This window comes from Monodelphis domestica, chromosome 3 (genome assembly GCF_027887165.1).
Source record: "Monodelphis domestica isolate mMonDom1 chromosome 3, mMonDom1.pri, whole genome shotgun sequence".
Lineage (NCBI taxonomy): Eukaryota > Metazoa > Chordata > Mammalia > Didelphimorphia > Didelphidae > Monodelphis > Monodelphis domestica.
Window position 1 is genome coordinate 303,509,116 of NC_077229.1, and position 9,121 is coordinate 303,518,236.

Here is a 9,121-nt window from a genome sequence, read left to right on the forward strand (position 1 = left end):
ATGAGAGTCAGAGATCTAACTGGGAATGTTTATACTTGGGAGCAAAACACAGTTGAACTGTGGGTAGAATGATGCAGAGAAGACTTTGGATGTGGGCCACCAAGAGAGTGTAACCCATCTCCCTTTTCCAGTCCTTCAGAAGACCTATAACCAATTCCTTATTCTGGGGTGACCTGCCCAACCCCCTAAACCCCCAAATAACAGAGGGCCATGAAGCACAGGACCTAAGAATGGTGGTCTCTGGACTCCCTGCATGTAGGAAGCATATGATCCTTAATCTCAAATATTGGGACCCTGGAGTCAAACCCCAGTCACCTCCAACTTGTTGAAATCCTAGTGAGAATCAAGTCAAAGGTTTCCATACATACTATCATCACAAATCTTGACATATGTCTGGCATGTACTTTGTAAGCTCCATGAGGGTAGAGTAGGTACTATTTATCTTTTTTTTTCTTGTATACCTCCAAAGACTAGCCTAGCATATGATTAAAAAAATAATAATAATAAAGTTTTATATATGTTGAGATTTATAAGATTCTTTACATATGTGAATACATTTGATTTAATACAACTATTATAAAACAAATACTATTTTTATTCTCATTTTACAGATAAGCTACTTGAGGCTAAGAGCTTGACTTGCCCAGTGTCATGAAGCTAGCAAGTATCTAATTCAGTATTTGAACTCAGGTATTTGTGACTCCAAGTCAGAAGTTGTATTTACTATGCTGTTGGAATTTGCCTTGTGATTAAGTTATTTATTATTATTATTATTATCAAAAGGTAGTATTTATATACTGTCTATTTGCACTTTAAAGATATTATCCAATTTGATTCTTACAACAATCCTGGGAGGTAAGGTGACTTTTATCATCTCTATTTTACAGTTGAAGAAACTGAGATAAGCAGAGTTAAATGACTTGCCCAGAGTAACACAGCTAGTAAATATCTGAGGCTGGATTTGAATTCAGGTCTTCCTCATTACAGGCTCAATGCTCTATCCAAGGCCATAGAAGTGCTTCTAAATAGCCAAGTTCCTTGATAGGATAAACCTATTTAATTCTAGGTGTCATCTTTGACTTCTCCCTTTCCCTTGCCTTCATTCATTCAATCAGTTGCAACTCTTGCTGATTCTACCTTTGCAACATCCTTCTTATTTTGCCCTTCTCTCTTCAGACATTGATATCACCCTCGTGTAGACTCATCACCTAAAGACTGACCTATTGCAATAACTTTCAGATCCATCTTCCTGCCTCAAGTCTCTCCCTACTCTCACCTATCCTCCTTGTAAACTTGTCAAGTTTTATCAGGTCTGATCATGTCACTCCCTCACCCACACCTCCCACTCCTATTTAATAAACTCCAGGGGCTCTCTATCACCTCCAGGATCATAAATAAAAATTCTCTTTATAATCTAGATCTCTCTGGATACACTGTGGCACAATCGATTGTAATGGACTTCTCTACTAGTAGAATGCAATGATCAAGGACAATTCTGAGAGACTTAGGAGAAAGATCACTATCTACATCCAGAAGAAAAATTGTGGGAGTAGAAACAGAAGAAAAACAACTGCTTGGTCACATGGGTCAATGAAGCTATGATCAGGAATGTAGACTTTAAATGATCACTCTATTGCAAATATCAATAATATAGAAATAGGTCTTGATCAATGATACATGTAAAACCCAATGAAATTGCTTATTGGTGATGGGAGGGGGGTGGAAGGAGGGAAGGGAAAGAATATGAATCATGTAACCATGGAAAAATATTCTACATTAAGTAAAATTTTAAAAATAATAATAATCTGGATCTCTTCCCATTATACTATAAGGACAACATGATCTGTTGACAGTGACTGTCCCCCATGAATACCCTTCCTCTTTATCTCTCCCTCCTCACATCCTTGGCTTCCTTCAGGTCTAAGCTAAAGACCCACATTCAATGAAAAACCTCTGTGGATCCCCTTTAATGCCAATGTCTTTGCTCTGTGGATCATCTCCTATTTATTCTGTCTGTTGTTTACACATTGTCATCCCCTTTGTTCCATGAGCTTCTTGTGGGCTCTGACTGGGTTTTGCTTATCTTTTAATCCAGAGAGCTTGGCACATAGTAGTCACTTACCAAATGCTTGTTGACTGACTGTCAGGTATTGTGCTAGATCCTGGGGATACAAAGACAAAATTGAAAAGCAATCCCTACCTCAAGTGATTTATGCTCCAATGGAGATAAGGCAAATAAATACATGATTTAATCATGCCCATCATCCTTTAGGATTCTTTCATTTTTTATATTTTCATATTTTTCACATACTTTCATATTTTACCAATGGCAACATGTTCCAGCCTGCTTATGCAAAAAATGATTCTCTCCATTGCTTTTAGGTGTTAATGTTTTTAATTCTTTGAAGATTGTTTAACCAGAGGATGGTGATATGAGAAAATATAGCTTTTGCACTTCTGTAGATATTGGTAGTGAAAATACTGTGTAGCTTCCTACCTAAATCCAGCTGAGTCTGATCTCCCCTCCCATCAAGTTGTCAGCCCATTTCATTCTCCATCTATGGCATCGTTCTTTTTTTCCCCTTAAATTTGAACTTTCTTAGAATCAATGCTAAGTATTGGATCTAAGGCAGTAGGAAGGGCTAAACAATTGGGGCTAAGTGATTTGCTGAAGGTCATATAGCCAGGAAGTATCTGAGGCTATATTTGAACCCAGGACCTCCCATCTGCAGACCTGGCTTTCCTTCCGCTGAGTCATCTAGCTGCCCTTATGACATCTTTCTAAAATACATATTTTGAGGATTATTCAGTGTAGCTATCCTGCTATTTATTGCAATCTTATCAATATGCTCTTTTCATCTGCTTATTTTTTTTGTCTGGATGGTTAGAGAAATCTCATATTTCACTAAAGATTGTAGTGTTCTGGGCTTCTGAAAATCTGTATGATGCTCTCTGCCAGCAGAAGAATTTAGGGGAATTTCTTTCATTTGACATAAGATATTTTGCATGACATTACTTATGTCCCTTTGTTGAATCTACATCTCCTCTTTTCTTACCTTCTGTCTTGCTTTTCACCTAGAGCTTCCTCATACCATCTCTTCATTTTTTCCCTACCTAGTTAAACCTTCCCCATTATCCTCAGTATCCAGTTCAGATGATATTACTGTAATGCCCACTCTCATTGCATGGCATGGGGAACAGGAGGTTTCTTATTGTTTAGGTTTCATGCAGCAGGGGAGATAAATTTCTACCACCACAAATGGGAATTTTTAGAATACATTTTTTCCTTGAAATATGGTTATGTAAAATATTTGATTGCTACAAAACAGCTAGTATCATGAAGGTGAGGAGTGGAAGACTAGTATGGAAGAGAGAAGAGATGACTGTATATCTCCTCTTTAATTGATGTCATTTCTAATTAGGTAATTGAAAAAAAGTAATTACTCCAGTCATACATCTTTTTGATGTTGACATGTATATGAAAGATCCATATTCTGTACTTCTAATTCAAGCATATTCTTTCAAATCAGAAAATATAGCAGAATTTAATATTCTGAACCCATCAGCTAACTATGTATCCTAAAATATCTAATTAATTGTAGAAAATTGCATTTCAAAGGTTTGCCTTATATCTCTTGTTAATATATGTTCATAGGCTATTCTCATATTTTATAGAAATTGAAAAGAGGTATATGGGGTTGTGGTTGTCAATGTTTTCCTCTTGCCTTCTCCTTCCTCCTGGTAGAAGGATCATTCATGATCTTTTCCATTCTTTTTTTTTAGCCCGTAAAACATCTTAGAATCCATTCTAAGGCAGAAGAATGGTAAGGGCCAGGCAATTAGGGTTAAGTTACTTGCCCAGGGTCACACACCTAGGAAGTAACTGAGGTTAGATTTGAACTCAAGTTTTCTTAACTTGAGGTCTAGTGCTCTTCCACTCTGCTATTTAGCTGCCTCTTTTCCATTCTTTTTGAAATATCTTTTCTCTTAGACATTCTGAGACTCTAAATCACCAGAGTGACTTTAAACATGATCATCCTTCAGAATAAATGTACTTATAAATAAAACTTGCTATAGTTATATTACACAAAATTAGCTGTAGTTTTTTTTTTGCCTCATTCACTTCTCAAGCCTTTGCAATTTGGTTATCATTCAACTGAAACTATACTCTCCAAACTTCCCTAAATCTGTTCAAAACACCACAATCCTTCCAGTTTCCCAGTTCAAAACATCTCTCACTTCTGATCTCTTCTTTCCACTCACACAGATATCTTAGTTCAGTCCCTCATCAACTTTCTCCTAGATATTATTTTTTTCCAATTACGTGCAGAAATACATTTTAACATTTAGAAAAAATCTTGAGTTCCCAATTTCCTCCCTCTTTCCTTTCTCTCCCTTTTTGTTTTTTCCCTAGATTATTGCAATAGCTCTTAACAAATATTCTTACCTAAATTATTTCACCTCTCCAATCCATCCTACATGCTACTATCAAAGTAATTTTCCTTCTGTACAGACTTGACCATTTGATTCCCCTAACCAGTCAACTCCAGTAGCTTCCTATTGCCTCTTGGATAAATTATACACTCTTCTTTTAAATCCTTCTTCATTCTGAATCTAACCTACTGTTCCAGCTTTGTTGGACATTTTTCCTTTTTCCTCACCCTGTTCTGTAATGTAACCAAACTGACATTCTCCATTCCTCAGGCATAATCTCCATCACCTGTCTCTGTGTCTTTGTTATGGCTACCCTCATGGCTAGAATACTCTTAATCATAGATTCCTTCTCTTCCTTCAAAGCATGGCTAAAGCACTGTCTTCTGTATGAAGCCCCTCCTGATTGCCTCCCCAACTGCTATTGCCCTCTCTTCCAAAGTACCTTCTAAAGTATATATACATATAACATATATATTTATACATATATGTATATACATCTACTTCCACACTAGAGGAAGTGTGTTCCTTCAGAAACTTTATATTATTTAATTATTTGTACTTTCATCTCTAGTACCTTCCACTGTGTCTGGCACAAAGTTGGCACTTAATAAATGTATTTGATATTCTCTGTCTTAAGTGCTTCTTGGATATAGACTTCTTTCTTATTTATTTATTTTTGTTGTCATGCAAAATACACTTCCATATTGGTAATGGTTGGGAAAATTATTATAAATAAACCTATCTTAAACCTAATTTATCTAAGCTAAATACATTAAGTTTCCCCAAACACAAATCTCACAAATGGAGTTTAGTATATGAGCCAAGATCTTCAGAAGAAACTGTCCAAAGCCAGTCCAGTAGAGAAGTGGTTCTTTAGTCTTCTGTACAGCTGCCAGCAGCCAGTCCAATCATGATCCCTCTCACTCAAGCTGGTAACTCCTAAAATGTCAGAAACCTGGGAGACACATGGAAAAACCTACAATCTCCAAAACGTTCTTCAGGAGAGAGAGTTTTTTCTCCAGTTGGAACCTTGGAATCACCCAGATCTTGACCCAGGCTCCCATGTGATTCTCATGTCACTGTCAATCACTTGGAAGTTCACATTGCAAAGCCCTTTTGCATTCTTCCTTTTCCTAGTTGTAAGAGCAAAAGTCAAAATAATCATCAAAATAAAACAAAAAACACAGGAGTGTGAAAGACAACTCCAACAGTTCTTTCTCTGGAGGTGGATAGCATTCCCCATCATAAGTTTTTCAGAATGTCCCAGATCAGTGCATTGCTGAGAATAGACAAGTTTTCACAGATTCATCACCAATACTGCTGTTACTGTGTACAAGGTTCTCCCAGTTCTGCTTATTTTTCTCTGTATCAGTTCCCACATATTTTCCAGCTTTTTCTGAAATCTTCTTGTTTATCATTCATTACAAGAGTATAATAGTATTTCATTACCAACATGTACCACAATTTGTTCAGCCATTCCCCAATTAATGGACAGCCCCTCAATTTCCAATTCTTTGCTGCCACAAAAAGAGCTGCTATAAATATTTTTGTACAAGTAGTCCCTTTTTATTATCTCATTGGGATACAAACGCTGTAGTGGCATTACTGTATCCAAAGGGTATGCACAGTTTTATAGTCCTTTGGGTATAGTTCCAAATTGCTCTCCAGAATGGTTGGATTAGTTCACAACTCCACCAACAATGCATTAGTGTACCAATTTTGCCACATTCCCTCCAACATTTGCCAATTTCCTTTACTGCCATTAGCCAATCTGATAGGTGTGAGGTGGTACCTCAGCATTATTTTAATTTGTATTTCTCTAATCAAGAGTGATTTAGAACATTTTTCTTATGATTATTGATGGCTTTGATTTCTTCATCTGGAAATTACTTGTTCATATCCTTTGACCATTTGTTAATTGGGCAATGGCTTGCATTCTTATAAATGTGACTTAGTTCTTTATAAATTTGAGAAATTAGACCTTTATCAGAGACATTGTTATAAAAATTTCCCTCAGTTTGTCATTTCCCTTCTAATCTTGGTTATATTAGTTTTGTTTGTACAAAATCTTTTTAATTTAACATAATCAAAATTATCATATAATACTTTCTGTCTATTGTTTGGTTATAAATTCTTCCCTTCTCCAAATATCTGTCAGGTAAATTATTCTTTGTTCCTACAGACATCTTTCAAACATATACTTTCTTTAGTATAAAAATATCAAAATGCTTATGTTACATATCTTTTTAGATTATGTTTAAAAGATACATTTATATTAGTATTAAACACAATGGTGAGATTTTTGAGTTGTCAAGATCCATGCTGTGACATTGACTTACTTTATTAATTGCAACAGTCTCTAACTTTAAAACTTTGACCCCAACAGGAACTTCCCATCTTTCCTTGTGACACATTTCCTTTCCTCTCCTTTTTTTTTCTTCTCCACTAACTCAGATTCATCTACTTCTCAGGAACTCACTGATGACAGATGGTGACTGGGTCTATTGGCTTAGACTGGAAGGGAGTGGGGAAAGAGAACATTGTTTTTACCATTTCTTCTCTCACTCATATATTATTTCCAAGCCTAGCTCTGTTCTATAACTTATCCTTCCTCCCTGTCTTACTTGCATAGTGTGAAATGTAAGTAATCGAGGGAAGAAACTCACTCTGGTTTTTTTGCCATCAAGGGACCCCTTGCTATAAACCCCTCAAGGTTTAATTCTTTTCTTTCCTTATTCTTTTCTAACACCAATTAGTGTCATTAAAGAGAGGAAAAGAAAACCTTTTATTCTAAATAGTTATTCTTCTCTATCTTCTGTTCTTGATCTTCACCTAGTACCCTTGTATCATCTCTTCACTTTTTTCTTTACCTACTGAAACCTCCCCCTTTATCCTCAATCCCCAGTTCTGATGAACTTATGGCAATGCCCACTCTCATTGCATGGAATGGGGCAATAGGTTTAATTTTCATGCAGTGAGGGAGATAAATTTTTACCACCAAAGTAGGAATTCAGAATACATTTTCTCCTTGAAAAATGGCTATGTTTAGTGTTTGATTACTAGAAGACAACTAGCATACTGCTGAACTTTTCATGGTGGTGAGAGGTAAGAAAGCAACATGGAACAGAGATGAAACCTGAGTATGTGATAGGGCATTATTTTTTGGGGGGAATAAAATTACCTTTTACTTCTAATGCTTCTCCATCATCCTAGTTCTTTGGATCTTGAATCACCTAGAATGAGTGAGTTGAGAACTGGGGTTATACCCTTGAAGGTTGGACCTGGTAGTATGGGAATCTGCTTTTGCAAAGGGGAAACAGAAGAAGGGAGACAGTGTTTAATGAGAATTGTATTGTGGGCTAGCTTGAGAAATTAGCCACTTTTGTTTCTTTGGGGAAATGCCTAATAACTCATAACTGTATAGCTAGATCTGTATCTGTTTAGATTTACTAAGTCATTTCCTTACATAAGCTTTTTGAGGTAGGTAGCACAACTATTATTATATCTATTTTATAGGTGAGAAAATTGAAATTCCGAAAGAGGTTACCTTGCCTAAGGTGACAGTGGCAGACAAAGTGTCAGTAGGACTCAATGTCTCCCTAGCTTCAAATGCAGCAGTGCTCATTCCTTCTCCTCTAGGCAGTTTCCAAACAGTGAATTTATAAATGGAATTTTAGACTGTAACTCACTTAACAGAGTAAAAACTGTTTCTAGTTCTTTGGGTTCATCAGTATGGCAAATCCTGTTGAATGGGTTCCAAGAAAAAAAAGGGGGGGCTTCATCTTGATTCAGTTTTTCCTATGAATTGCTTGGTTATAGTTTGGAGAGCCTCTTACTTTTTTCTCTTTGACTTATCTGCCCTCATCCAGATGATACCTGATAACATTAGTGTTTCCCCTTCCCCAAAAGATGATTATCAGCTCTCCTAAAGCAAGCATCAAGTTCATCAAGCATCAAACAGAATTGGTTTTATTTAACAAAGGAAAAGTATACACTGGACTCATAAACAGTCAAAAAGTTCTTCTTCCCTTTCCAGTAGACTTCTACCTATACAAAAGCCTATATATAGTTTAAAAAACAACCTTAACATTCATCTTAGAATTAGTATTGGTTCCAAGGCAGAAGAGTAATAAGAGTTAGGAAATGAGGGTTATGTGACTTATCCAGGGTCACACAGCTAGGAAGTTTCTGATGCCAGAATGAATCTAGGACTAGCTTGACTCTCAATCTACTGAACTACCTACCTGCCCCAGGATCCATGTAGTCACATAGAATGTTAGCAATAGCCTAAGTGTTTTCCCTTTACAATTAGAAAAACTTGGAATTTGCTGGGGAGCCAAGAGATATGTCTTCTTACCAGTTGACCAACTCCACTAAAAGGTGACCTGCACAGTCATGTGGTTTCCGTTTCTTCCCTATATGGGCATTCCAACAAGAGGCAAGGCTCTGGTTTGCTCCTTCACATCAGGATCCTGTTCTTTGTTGTTTCTTAAGACATCCTCCAGTCCTAGCTCCTTTCTCTCCTTGACTTGTCATCACTCCATCACCGTCATCATCTGTACTAGGTAGGCTTCATGTATTTTTCTTTACCATTCCTTCCTCCTCCCACATAGGCTCATCACTGTGACTCCTAGCTGCTTGCCACACAATTCTGTTGCTGCTCACTCTCTTGTCTCTTCTCATTGCT

The 9,121-nt window shown here is 36.8% G+C and overlaps 1 protein-coding gene across 6 annotated transcripts in view; it reads left to right on the plus strand.

Moving 5' to 3' along the window:
- Nucleotides 1-9,121, plus strand: part of LYN (LYN proto-oncogene, Src family tyrosine kinase) — a 221,729-nt gene that overhangs the window by 105,575 nt on the left and 107,033 nt on the right. For 4 of the 6 annotated variants that reach the window (XM_056823928.1, XM_056823927.1, XM_056823925.1 and 1 more), the window contains one exon: nucleotides 612-690. The exons of the other annotated variants lie outside the window; for them this stretch is intronic. The gene's annotated coding sequence lies outside the window, so the exon portion shown is untranslated. The remainder of the gene's footprint in view (nucleotides 1-611; nucleotides 691-9,121) is intronic. 6 annotated transcript variants of the gene reach the window in all.